Consider the following 13009-nt stretch of genomic DNA (forward strand, 5'->3'; position numbering starts at 1 on the left):
TGACAGTAAAACTGGTAAGGTGTACAGCCTCGTACAGAGTGAGCAAGAGGAACGAGCAATGCCAAGAAGGAGCGACGAAGATGAGGAACGGAGTACGGTCGCGTTAGAAGGCGAACGATTTAACGCCGCCATCAAGCTGGTGAGGCGGAATTACGAGGGCCGCGGATCACACGACGCCTGAAATTTCATCCATCGATAAATTCTGACGCTCGATAATACCTTGTAACGGCTGTATCGAGAAGCATAATGAATTCCTACCGCGACGACGATGTAAAGGGTGTCGCAGATGAAAACGTTGGCAGAGCGAGCAGTTACGAATCGTCTGGTATTCCGCCGATTTTTCATCGTTGTGCGACTGTTTGTAATCGGTCGGTTATTTCGTGGATTAGTATTCAGACGAGGCGACCCTTCCCGTATATCACGACGCGCCTCGCGTTTCGCCTGTTTTCAGCGGCCAGAACGTGGGAAAGAGGAGACACAGAGATTACGAAGGGCGTAAAAGCATGATGTAAAGCTCGTACAGGTGTTTCCTTGTCCCGTGTACAATACCACTGGATGGTTGTTTTTGGTACTTTCCAGAGCCACTCGGAATATGAATCATGGAATACGCTCGTTACTTTTATCGTAATAAGACTTATGGTTTGTTAAACGGTACGGTGAGTCATGATAACGATCGGAGAATGACACTTTGATTATGATATTCTTGACTTTATTGCTGGCAAGAATCGGAGAGTAAGGAGGATCAGATCTTGGCACGTGAGACTTTCATTAAATCAAATTATTTCATTAAATTAAATTAAATTATTCGGGGCAAGAAAATTAAGTAATTGTCGCTATATCTCTGTTTCCTCGTTGTTGCGATCTTTTCACTTGCTCTTGATTGAAATTTAGTAAACTAATTTCCAATTTTTCTAGAATTTTGGATTTCATGAATTTTCTATTACGGTAATTCTTCCTTTTGTTTTTCCAATCTTTGCTTATTTTCTTTTTCAATTAAAATTTAATAAATTCGCTACTGATCGCTTTACAATTTTTCTATAATTTCCATTAAGTCTTTTTGAAATAGTTCTTTTCTCGATTTTAAATTTCTATTAAAATACCAGGACAAATCTTTATCTTATTCTTCGACATTTCTTCGTACATTTTATTCGTCACACTCTTCCTCCATACAAATCTCTTTTTACTACGATATCGAGCATGGTACGCATTGAATTCACTGCAGGATTCGCGTATATAGCGATCTCGCCGGTTTGATCGGCAGGAAATCGGAAATCGGGCCGGGTTGCAGCGTATCGCGTGCGACACACCGCGGGGATCCGCGATCGTCATGACGATAACGATGTCGTTAGCCCGCAGTGGCAATGATAGCTACCGATACGGCTGGCCAGTCGATAAACGCGCGGCTAGACGTACCGTCCGGCGCCAACGAAACGATTCGTCGCCGTAATTGTTAATTAGCACGGTCGCGGTATCGTCGTTGCTCTATCGTGTCGCGTAAAACGCGCGAGGATGAGTTTTAAATGGCTCTCGGCGGCGACGACCGCACGCCACTTCCTCGTCCAGTGACGCTAGTCTAGTTGGTTGGTTTCAGTGTCGTTTCGTGGACATCGGCTGGGATTTTAGCCTCGACGATAGCGATGGTGACTGTAATGGTAATGGTAATGGAGCTTGTGTCTGATGGTTCGTAAGATTGTGTGGGAGAAAGGCAGGGATTATTATCGTTTTTACGAATTTTTTACAGGGCTTTGCTTCGTTATACGTGATATGTGAGTGGTTTGGTTTATTTATTAGAGACTCGGTTTGAGCAAAGGTTTAGTATCCTTTTTATATTCGATCCCGCAGTGAAATCTTTCTACGTAGTTTTTTTTTTAAATTGAAAGTCATTTTGTTTAATATACGGCGAGGAAATTATAAAGACAGAAACGCTGATTTTGATATTCGTAGCACAGTGTTAACACAGGTTTTTACCAGCAGATCGTAAAAATAATTAGAAGTTACATATAGTTTTAAATTGAAATTCTTGTTTAAATGTATCTACCTGCCAATTAAAAATTGGCCGAGTCACAACACGACAAAGACGAAGCAGCAAAAGTTGCAGGACGCTCAGCCTCTATACCGTCGCAGTTGATTACTGTCCGAAAAGCGCGAAGCCCGAGTCGTAAACACAGGAAAATAATTAGAAATAAAGACCCGCATGTCACTCGTTATTTCGTTTCTCCTTTTCATCCATGGTGATTTTAACAAAAACCCACGCGTCCCAGCTACGATGACGAGCTTATGAAATCCTCGCGAAATTATTTTCTCGTTTTCCAGACAGCGGAAAGTTGGTTTCGTTACGTGCAAAAAGCTTAATAGAATTTTACCGATATAGCTGTGGCGCGAACACAGTATGGATAGAATGGAACAACGGGCGCGCACCGATTTCCAATTTTACGATACGATCGTAACGTTAAATAAAATCGGGCAACGTCTGGCCGATTACAATGTCGAAAATTCGATTCCCCGTTAATAATGCTCTCGATAATGCCGCGTCGAAACGCATAACACTGTCGAGGTTTTCGGAACCTCCCGGCCCCCCAAATGAGAAATTCGTTCTGCGAACGATTATTTGGCTGGTTGCGGCGCCTGGCAATTTACGCGGCCGATAAATCAAACTGCATTCGGAAATCTATGTAAATACTATTGCCGGTGATATGTGGTCTTGTTACCGTGCCTCGATATGCTCTACTAGGAAATATCTGGTAGTGGGAGGAAGAGGACGGAAGAGACAAGGAAAGAAAGAGGAAATAAGGGCCAGTCGTTTATTGCTGAAATATCGTTTCGCTTATTACGTTTAATTATTGGATGGTACCAATAATAATGGTGATTTACAATCTGCTTGAAGCGTTATACTGTTTACGAGCCATTAGTTGGAAAGATTTACGGTGAACGGTTGCTTTCTCGCTTCCCCTGCCGAATTCCATCCACTTTGGTTGTTTTAAACGAGTTGGCTTCGATTTATGCTGATTAATTACGGAAATATACGAGGCAACTCCCGAAACGTCTGCAGTTCTAAATTTGTCTATACGAGCGCCCTTGTCGAGCTACTGCTACTTTCCACCGATAAAAAAGAATCGATGATGCCTTAACGACTATGTGCTTTGTATCATTCCGCTTTTTTAAAAGAATAATAAGCAAAGGAAAAGGCAAAAGTAAGAATATCAAAAAGATGAGTCGCAGCAAGGATATCGAGCGGAGGAATTTTACAAATAAAAAGAAAGAAGCACCGCAAGAACGCCAAAATAGAGATTTGCAGGAGTAAAAGGAGACAATACAAGAACGTCGAAGAAGAAAATAATCAAAGAAGATCGTTAAAAGAGGAATTTAAACATTAGGAAGATACATACACACAGAACACAGAATTATTGCCGATAGAAAATACAGCCATGTACTGAATCAAACTCAAATACTTATCATGTTCGGATTGTGTGAACAACACGCGGTTCGTATTTCAACTTTCTCAAGTTTTTATCAATTCATCCGCTGAGACGGCTCGAAACATGTAAGCATGCAACGTAACGAACACCGTAGGTAGGCTTGACCGATTTTACGAGCTCGGTGTAACGTGGAGGCTACTCGTTAACCGTACGAAACGTGATTTTTAGCTGGAATCACCATTCCGTGCGTCAGACCCATCAACGTATTCTCATTTGCTCCGTGGCAACTTTCTCGAACAGCGTCCGCTAAAAGCCGGCCCTGTTATTGCAGAAACTTTTATTCATATCTCGCATAACACCGACGCTCGTTATTATTGAGATAACTTTCCTCTCTCGTCCGACGATTACATTCGTAAACAGCGTGCCGTTTAAACGAACTGGCCGTGGTAATATCGACGTCAGATTCAACCAGGCGACGACGTTGACCAGCAAAAACGATATTGAAATTCCTGTTTAATACCTACCGTTAAATTACCATGGTCGCTCGTACAAACGGCGAGAGAGAAGTGCCGCCGCTCGGAATAAAAATCTCATTTCCCGAACGGTACGTTTCGCACTTGTCACAGAGTTTTCATTCTTCGCACCCGATTGTAAACCCAGTCGAAATTAAAGCCCGCCTCGACACATGGTGGACGTCGATTTCGAGAACGACGTTCTCGTTCGAATAGCTGTGGAGAAATCGAAAATGAGGTCGCGGAGGAAATTCACGTGGTTGGTTCCTTCTGGATCTGTCATTTGGAAGGAATTCATTTCCGCGATCGTTTCTCTGGAAATCTATTAACGTTTTCGTTGATTTCTTGGAAATTGAATTTAAAGTTATATTTCTGGAATACTTGAAACGTATGGGAAAAGTGATTCACACCTTTTGGTGGAGAAATAATTAAATTTGGGTAGCAAATTTAAGAAGCAAAACTTAAGCAAAGATTTATTGTTTTACTTGTTAAATATCATATTAGAATGAATATACTACTTTGGATATTTTTCCATAATATGGAAAGGTATATAAATTTTTCCATAATATTTTGCGCATTTTTGTACCCATAAATTTCCTGAAAATGCATCGAAATTCGCAGATCACGGACTAATTACGATATAATTAATATCATGTGCATAATTCGAAAAAAGGGAGGAACGAATTTTGTATTTTGGTTGAGCATTGGAGATGAAGTTTCAACGCATTCACGGGCGTCACTACTAAATAAAACACACGATGATTATCGGCGAATGGGTGCTCGTGGACGCGTTGGAGTGTGACATCGGGTTGAAAAGCGTCAGCTCCCGATAAAATTCGAAATTAATCGGACCGAAAGAACGGGCCACTCGATTTTCTATTCTATCATTTACATATGAGGCGAGCTTGCTTGGAGCCGACTGCAAACACGAGCCTCATTTAGAGTGGTCACTTTCGAAAGCACTCAGCCGACGACCCTCGAAACCACACCGAGCGGGACTGCCGGTGAATTGAGTCCTGATAAAACGCTATCGATTGAAAACTCGCCGGCTGGTTAGCCGGCGTGCATTTTGTTCGGTGTAATTGTTAATTCGTTGCACCCTCCCGTCGCGATCAGTGATCGAGCGTTTTTGAAAATCATTTCGCCTCTCCCTCTCCGATTGATCGATGAACTGCTAACGCCACGTTTCAATTTTAGTCGCGACTGTCAGCCTGTAACGACGTTGAACACTTTTTTATTCTCCGTGTTTAATACGTCGTGTCCGATGAAAATTTCATCCTTGATTCGATTAATTGATCATCTACTTATCGGTATATTCATTAATTATCGATAACTGATTGCAGTTTCCTCCATAGGTTGAAAAATCAAGGTGTGCAGAATTTTTGTATCCTCTTTCGTAGGTCTTTTTTCGATGAATTTGTTGGTAGATATTTTTCGTCAAAGATAACGTAAATCCAATTTATTAGTTACGAACTTCCACTTACTTACAAATTTCACTTTCGCAGAATTTTTACGTCTCTTTTTGTAGTATCTGTCGCTGAATCTTTTAATAAAAATTTTTCACCAAACAATACAATACAATGTTAATGATCAACAACTGTGTGAACTCCTTGCAAAACTTTTATATCTTCCCTCGTAACTTCCTCGACAATGGATGCGTTCATGAATAATTTTCACTCTTTCTCCACTGTTCTCGTAATGTAGTCATCCACGTATTAGAAAAGTATCCTCTTCCATCGCACAACCTTATCATCGTAGATTAGAATTCCTAGCAAGTCGTCGTTTATTCTCGTGACGCTCGTTCGATAGCGGCTCCATGCAAACGAGCGATCGTGTTCCGGCTCCGGGTCGATTCGTTCGGTCGTGTTGGAGGCATAGGATCAACGGGGCACGAGTAATCAGCGAAACACTTCGTATTCTTCCTACTTCTAATATTCTCGAGACGTGCACCGACTCCTCTGTTAGGGACCACCAGCCTCGCCGTGGTACCGGTTTCCCAGTGGGTTATTACGAGCCAGCTTCCCGCTATCCGAGGCCCGTGTACGTTTTGTCGGCACGAAATTCTTCGATGCATCGTGTGAACACGTTCACTGGCTGCCTATCGAACGAGTTGGAAGCACCGACGAAAATGACGTGATACGCAGTCACGCGACTGGGGGATGCCTTTTCGTTTAAAAATAGGCGAAAAACACACGCCGGAGAGAAAGTCGGAGGATCCAAGAATATTTCACTTCTCGTGACTACTTTTCGCGTGTGTGTTTTTCTTCCTCGTTCAAGAAAAATACGTGTCGATTACTAACGAAACGAATCTTCAATTTCTCTATTAGAATATTCTCTCTTTAAACACATCGGCCTACAGGTGCACCCCCGCAGGCTTTATCCTCGCCATTTCGTGAGAATTATTTCTGTAATAATCCTCACATGTCGGATGCACGTTGTACTTCAACACGTACTTATCGCGTCAAGACCAGACTCAGTAACCGAAAGGGATACCTAGATACTCGCTGTTTCATAAATATAACCTGTTTCAAGCGTTAACTTCTAGCGAGCAACGAAACGCCTCTCTCGAAACGCCACACGTATCTTCACTTTGTGTTATTCTCGATATTACTAGAAAATTCTAGCAGTCGCGGTTTCACGTATCCAAGTTTGCTTGCGGTCTTAAAAATTATATGGGAAATTTCTAAATTCTATCACTGGACGATGCAAGATATATAAAACATTCAAATTGCAATACTTTTTTTTACGATATTAAGGTGCTATTCTTTTAGTTGCGTAATTTTCATCATTGCAATTTCATTGATTTATTTTATTATTATCGATTATTTTCATTAACATCTAATAAACAAATCAGCCCGATGAATAAATTAGATTTTATCGCCGCTATGTGTGATTTAAGATTCCTATGGAGGACTTGGAAGATTCCTCTACTTTTTATTGCCCCTTTTGTATCATGCTCGATATACCTAATCCATCGATACGGTTCACGCAAATAGGCGCGAATCTCCATCGAGGCTGAAATGGGCAATCGAAATGGCCGCGGATGGCGCGTTTACAAGCTCGAATCTCCGGTGCCGGAGACAGAGACTAGCCCTCGAGAGGCGCAAAACGAAAGCCGGAAGTGTAACAGCAAACATTGGATGGAACAATGGGTGTATCGTCGAGCGTGGCTCGTTCAATTGACGTGCATCCTTAACATCGTTTTGCAGATCGACGACGGTGAAACGCGTGCGGAAAACGTCCACTCGATACCTGGCCACATGGAGCGGCCTCTAAACGCCTGGTGAATTGTGAACATTCAATTTCCGACGGATTTCTATTTACTCTCTCGTTCTCTATGCTGTTTGACACGTTGAGCAGTCGTGTCGGTCGAGAGACAGTATTTTGCCTGGCCTGGGAATTAAGTCGTTTCTGTCGGCCATTTATGACCGTTCGAACGTTTTCTATTCAAACACTCGGCGAGAGGATGGTTCTTTTATCCACTTCCTTTTTCTTTATTCCGTGTTCTCTTTTTGTTCGTTCGCGAGCGAGCGTAACTTCGTTACGATCGTTTAGTAGCCAGCAGCAAAATTTTCTCCGAAAGCCGTTCTCGCACATCCGTGGGCGGTCTCTTGGATATTTTGATTTCAATGCTCGAGGAGATGGAAGTCGACTAGATAGATCAATTTGTGAAACGATGACCTACTGAATGAGAGGCTTTCTGTTCTAATTTGAACGCAATTATGCTGATTCCTTTCTTTGTTAATAGAAAGTCATGGACAGGTTGATGGCATAATGGATGACTTAAACGTCCCATTTCGTGGAACTTCTTGACTGTGGTGTTATGAAGATACATAGGTAGGTAGTACATTTTGGAGCGCTATGTTAGAATCTCCTGGTATGTTAAAAATTTAAGGATTCGAAGTGGAGATCTTGAAAGATCAGAATTTGTTTGTTATTATACGGGAAAAAGTAGTTTCTCGATAAAAATTCGCCTCAATTAGAGTTCATCTGAAGAATGGGGAGAAAAAATTATAATTTGCTCTTCGAGGTTTATACGTAACATTTGATTATCGTATACCATCGGACTTAGCTAGACCGATGGAAGTATTCGGCGAATGCGAACGTGTGGGTAGTTTTCAATGGCGTGCTTCCACTTTTCAACGTCTGTAATTGCCGATCGTTCGATATCATACGTCATTCCTAATGGATCGCACTTTCACCGTAGCCTGACTCCTTAATTACCTCGTACTTTATTTGCTCAATTATCGCTATAACTTCTCGTATTAGCCGTATTACTATGTTGGAGAATCATTAAATTCCACGTGTACAATATAATCAAACACCTATAAAACAGTTGCGATCTAGAAAGAAACAACAGAATGCGGACAAATGACCTTTCGATTCATAAAATATCCCAGCAAATAGCCACGTTTCACTTGGTTTTCCATAAAACATTCATCACCCTTTCCAACTTTGGCAACGTAAGCTCGTAAACCAACCTCTGAAAAACTAGCAAGACCGACGAAAAAATTATTTACCTCGACGGTTCCAGCCACTCACGCGACTATACGCGCTTGAAACTGCCCGTACCAGCTTCCGTGCGCGGCGAACGTTCAATTTTCAAGCGGATTTCTATTTACCCCGTTCGTGGTACTCTTTTGGCCAGCGTATCCATTGTCCAACCAGTCTTTTCATTGCGGTGGACATCGGTGGTTCGCCTGGTTGGTCGGTGGACTCGCGTCTGGCTGCCATAAATCGCGCGCGACGAGCGCCCAGGAATGCCCGGTGTCGCGACGTCGTCGGTTCGCCGCAGGAGAGAAAATCGTCTTTTGTCCCGGGGCACGTTAATAATTACTCATGCAAACGAGCCATACGAAGACGAGAGACGGCCAACGAGCGCGAGCACGACGCTATTCACTTTCCTCGCGCCGGAAGTACCTTCCCCGTCTCTAGACCTTTTGCGCAGTTCTAGCTTGGAAATATTTTCCGGTACATCAATATTTTGAGCGGCACGCGTTTACCACTGTAAGAGTTTATGTTCGGTCGTTGTCTCGCTTTTGACCGGTGGCTTAGTCGCGTCAGCACGTTTCACTCTGGAAAGAAAAACTACCAACGGACAAATGGAGGATTCGAAGAATATCGAGAAGACACTGGCGAATTTTTAATGGCGAAACAATGGAAATATATCTGAACTCTCTCGATACGCTTTGTTTAAAACTGCACCTGGTTGGAGAGACGCCTAAAGTTAAAATGACGAGAAAAATAGAAGAATGTAGAAGAAATCCCGCGCGATGTTAAAAGTGATGTAGGAATAACGACGATAAAGGAAGGAATTGAAATACAGTGTGCTTTTAAAATCAACAAAGCTCGCAAACCCGAAAGTAAAAGCCAGAACTATTAAAAAAGATAGAAAGGGATATAAGAACAAAGAAAATAGTGTCTGACGTCAAAACCGGTAAACGGTATCGATTTGTAGTTTTGCAGACATTTTTGTAATCTCCGTTTTAAGACAGAAAAAAAGAGTTACCTTTAAGGAGATATCCTGGAACAATTTAGGTTCTCACCTTCCCCTTTCTCCGGTTTTACGATATTCTTGGCTTACTTCCGACACTTTGCACCCTTCTATTCCTCCTCCACCCTTATTACCACCTTTATAGAACAATCTCGCCAATTCCCATAAACCATTCCTCGAAACGCCAATTACCACACAATTCCGGGAGAACATCGACTCTGGGTCGGGTCTTAAAACACGAATAACCGAACGAAACCCCGTAGCAATTACGCGTAACCAGTGAGCCGGAGGGGCGGCCTGTTAACCATCAGCTTCCTCTTAAAAATTCCACGCTGCTGTACAGATAACACTAACCGTGTACGCGAGGATCGGCCTGTAGCTGACACAATACGCAAGCTCGTTTGCCCGCCACCGTTTTTCCCTTCCCCTTTGGCCGTTTGTGACGCACGCTAATTAGAATAAACAGGTTGCCGACAGCGGCCTCCTCACGAGCCTTATCGAGCGGTCGATTGAGCATCGCGATGCTATCGTTCCCTGCAACGAGGGCCCTGTTGCTCCGCGATCTCGTAAACTCGTTCCTCCTCGCGATGGGACGGAAAGAAAGGGAGGGGAAACTTCTAGCGACCGTGTAGAGAACACGTGCTCGGGAGGAAGTTGGTTCGTACACGGGGACGTTTCCAACTATTCGACATTCTACGATGAACACGCGATTCCACAATTATGGGATGATAAGTTTTACTGCGCGTTATTCGCGATAAGTCGTTCGCGGTTCCATCCTGTTCCGATATCGCGTGACGATGCCGGCTCACGGGCTGCTGAAGCGTTTGCATCGACGAGTTCTGTTTTTTGCCGAAGTTCAAGTGAATTTTTGAGAAGTGTTCCATGGAAACACGTATATGAATAGGATTTTTATTGAAAAAAATATGGTAAAATATAAAACAATTAAAAAGGTAATAGAAACTTCTCTAATTTTCACACAATTCGCATATAATCTTTTGGCATTTTGAATTTTATTAGACTGTTAAAGATTCAGCATAAAGGATATACATTCTTACCAAACGCAACTAAATCTCCATATGGCGTCATACATGCAAAACCTTCACGTGCATTCGCCGAATCTTTCCCCAGTAGCAGTAGGTCTTTTAACGTCGATATTCCTTTCATTCTTAATCACTCGTCATTTCTAAAAATTCCACGGTATTTCTTCTAAATTTCTCCTGTTTCATTGAATAGTGGTCGAAGTAGAATAAGATCGTAGCCACGTAGACCACTCTTAAACTCCTTAAACCGCTTGCTTCGCTTTACGCCATCTCCCCTTATTTCTTTTCTTCCTTCTTCTCCGTCACTGATCGCTCGTGAATTATATATCACCGGCAGAGAGCAGATTATCGAGGCGACGACAAACGATTATGTACAGGTCCATAAATTTCGTGGATCGATCGCGATTATCTTTATCCTTAAACATCGTCTCGTGGAAATAAAAATATTTTTTTCAGTCGTCAGGATTTTTATCTGTCAACCGACTCTCGCCGCTAACTTACGCGCGTATTATGCGCGCGCGTGTGCGATAAGGGTTGCAGGGGAACGGGTGGAATAATAACGATGCGGGTTTTATTGTTCTCGCCGGTCAGAGGCGAGATGTCGCGCGTAAAATTCCGACGAAATGCAAAAACCACCGACAATTCGCATAACGCGCTTGTTCCGCGAGTAACACGGCGCGGTTGAAGAAAAATGGCGAACATTGGACGTCTCGTGAAGGAAGTTTCGTAATGTTGGAATTCGGGCAACAGGAAAAACCGAAGAATAATTCTCCGTTACAAAAAATCAAATCCACTTTGAAAATGTATTTTATTGAACTATAAATAAATTCCTCTTCGATCGCATCGACTCGATCGCGCAAGTTTGCAAATGTTTCTCGTATCCTTCCTCGATGTTCTTGGTATTCATACGCCGGAGAAAGAAATTCAGGAAGGAACAAGAATTCTAAAGAAATCCGAGGAAATATCGACGTGAATCGTAAACACTCGATAATTTCTACTCGTTTCCAGTTTCGTGTTTCGATCGCACGTGTTTCTTAATGGTCGCGGCTGTTTCTCAAGCAACGAAGATATTTCATCGTGAAGGCCATAAAAATTAGAATTTCAATGAGCCAGGGAAAACGCGTGGCAATAAACGAACGAGGTTAACGATGTAAATACCGCAGGAGGGAATCAGTGGCAGGTAAACGAAGTCGAGGAAGAAAAGTTTGGAGGGAGGAAAGTGGCAAGATTATCGCGGCAATCAATGGCGACTCGTGTTGCGCGCCGAAGAGAATCGACGCCTCGCGTCCGGATTACGCGCGATGCGTCCATCAATGGACGACCAATTAACTTTCCTTCCGTTCTTTTTTCCCTCCACTTCCCCTCTTTAATTACGTTGTATCCAATCGAGGAAGATCGAAAGGGTGACGGGGCAGCTGCCTAGCGGTGAAAAGGGTACAGTCCTGCTTGGATATTAGGCACGGGATTAACTGTCGAAGCCGACAAACCTCGCTTGATTTTTCTTCTTTTATGCTTCCTGCTAGTGGTATTTGTGCTTTCGAGCTGGAGATCGCCGCTAAAATAGTGTTACGCGGTTTATGAAGAATCAAGTGGAATGGTATAAATAATCGTCGTAAATATGATTATAAATAAGCGTTTTATCTAAAAAATAATTATACAAAGCATTAACGAATTACCGTGTGTTGTTTATTCTTAAGAGAAGGTAATTATTTATCTATGTTTTATTTACAATAATACGTGGTAGATTACTTTTCCAGCGATTTGCATTTAAAGTATAGCAAATATACATTTAAAATGAATATCTCGAATAAATGTATCTTCAATTGCTTTTTTAATCTTAAAGCTTCAACACAAATGAAACCTGCGATAGCGAAAGCATGTCCCCCAGTCTAATTTTGAAGAAGCTGGTTTTATCATTTTTCTCAACATACAAGCTTCGATATAACAATTAAAGAAACCATATTATTAACCACAATCATGCCGAGTATCGAGTCGGAAGAGTGAATGAGATGGGCATCATGGAAATATCAGGTCGAGACAAATGGAAAGAATATGGAAGAGCTGCAGCGCGAAAGATCTTTCCAAGTAAAAGGAAAAAGATCGCGATGTTGGTTGCAAAGCCAAGATTTCTTCTTCGTGCATGTACTAGGACCACCCGTGGTATTTTCCTTTTATCGGGCGGAATCGGAAATACGTATGAAGAAGCTAGTGCATTTTCTCATGTGGTACACGTTTCAAAACAAGTACAGCTACGAAGAATTTCTTCTTTTCACTCGTGTTTTCATTCATGCATATGTATCTTTGGTCCGGCAGAAGATCCACGAGTTATTTCTCTTTCTTTCTACTCGAACCTCTGGCCTTCAAAGTACTATTTATCGATTCAATGGCAAATCTTCGCACCTCGTTATCTTAGCCATCGTAATTTCATATCGTGTGAACGTTCGAGAAAGCAGGATATTGTCCCAGAAAGGATCGAGGAGATTAATTTACTGGCGTTGCAAGGTTATCATTTTCCCAGAACGTTCTCAAAAACCTTGTCTTACTCTC

Source organism: Bombus vosnesenskii, unplaced genomic scaffold (genome assembly GCF_011952255.1).
Source record: "Bombus vosnesenskii isolate JDL3184/JDL3185 unplaced genomic scaffold, Bvos_JDL3184-5_v1.1 scf7180000013266, whole genome shotgun sequence".
Lineage (NCBI taxonomy): Eukaryota > Metazoa > Arthropoda > Insecta > Hymenoptera > Apidae > Bombus > Bombus vosnesenskii.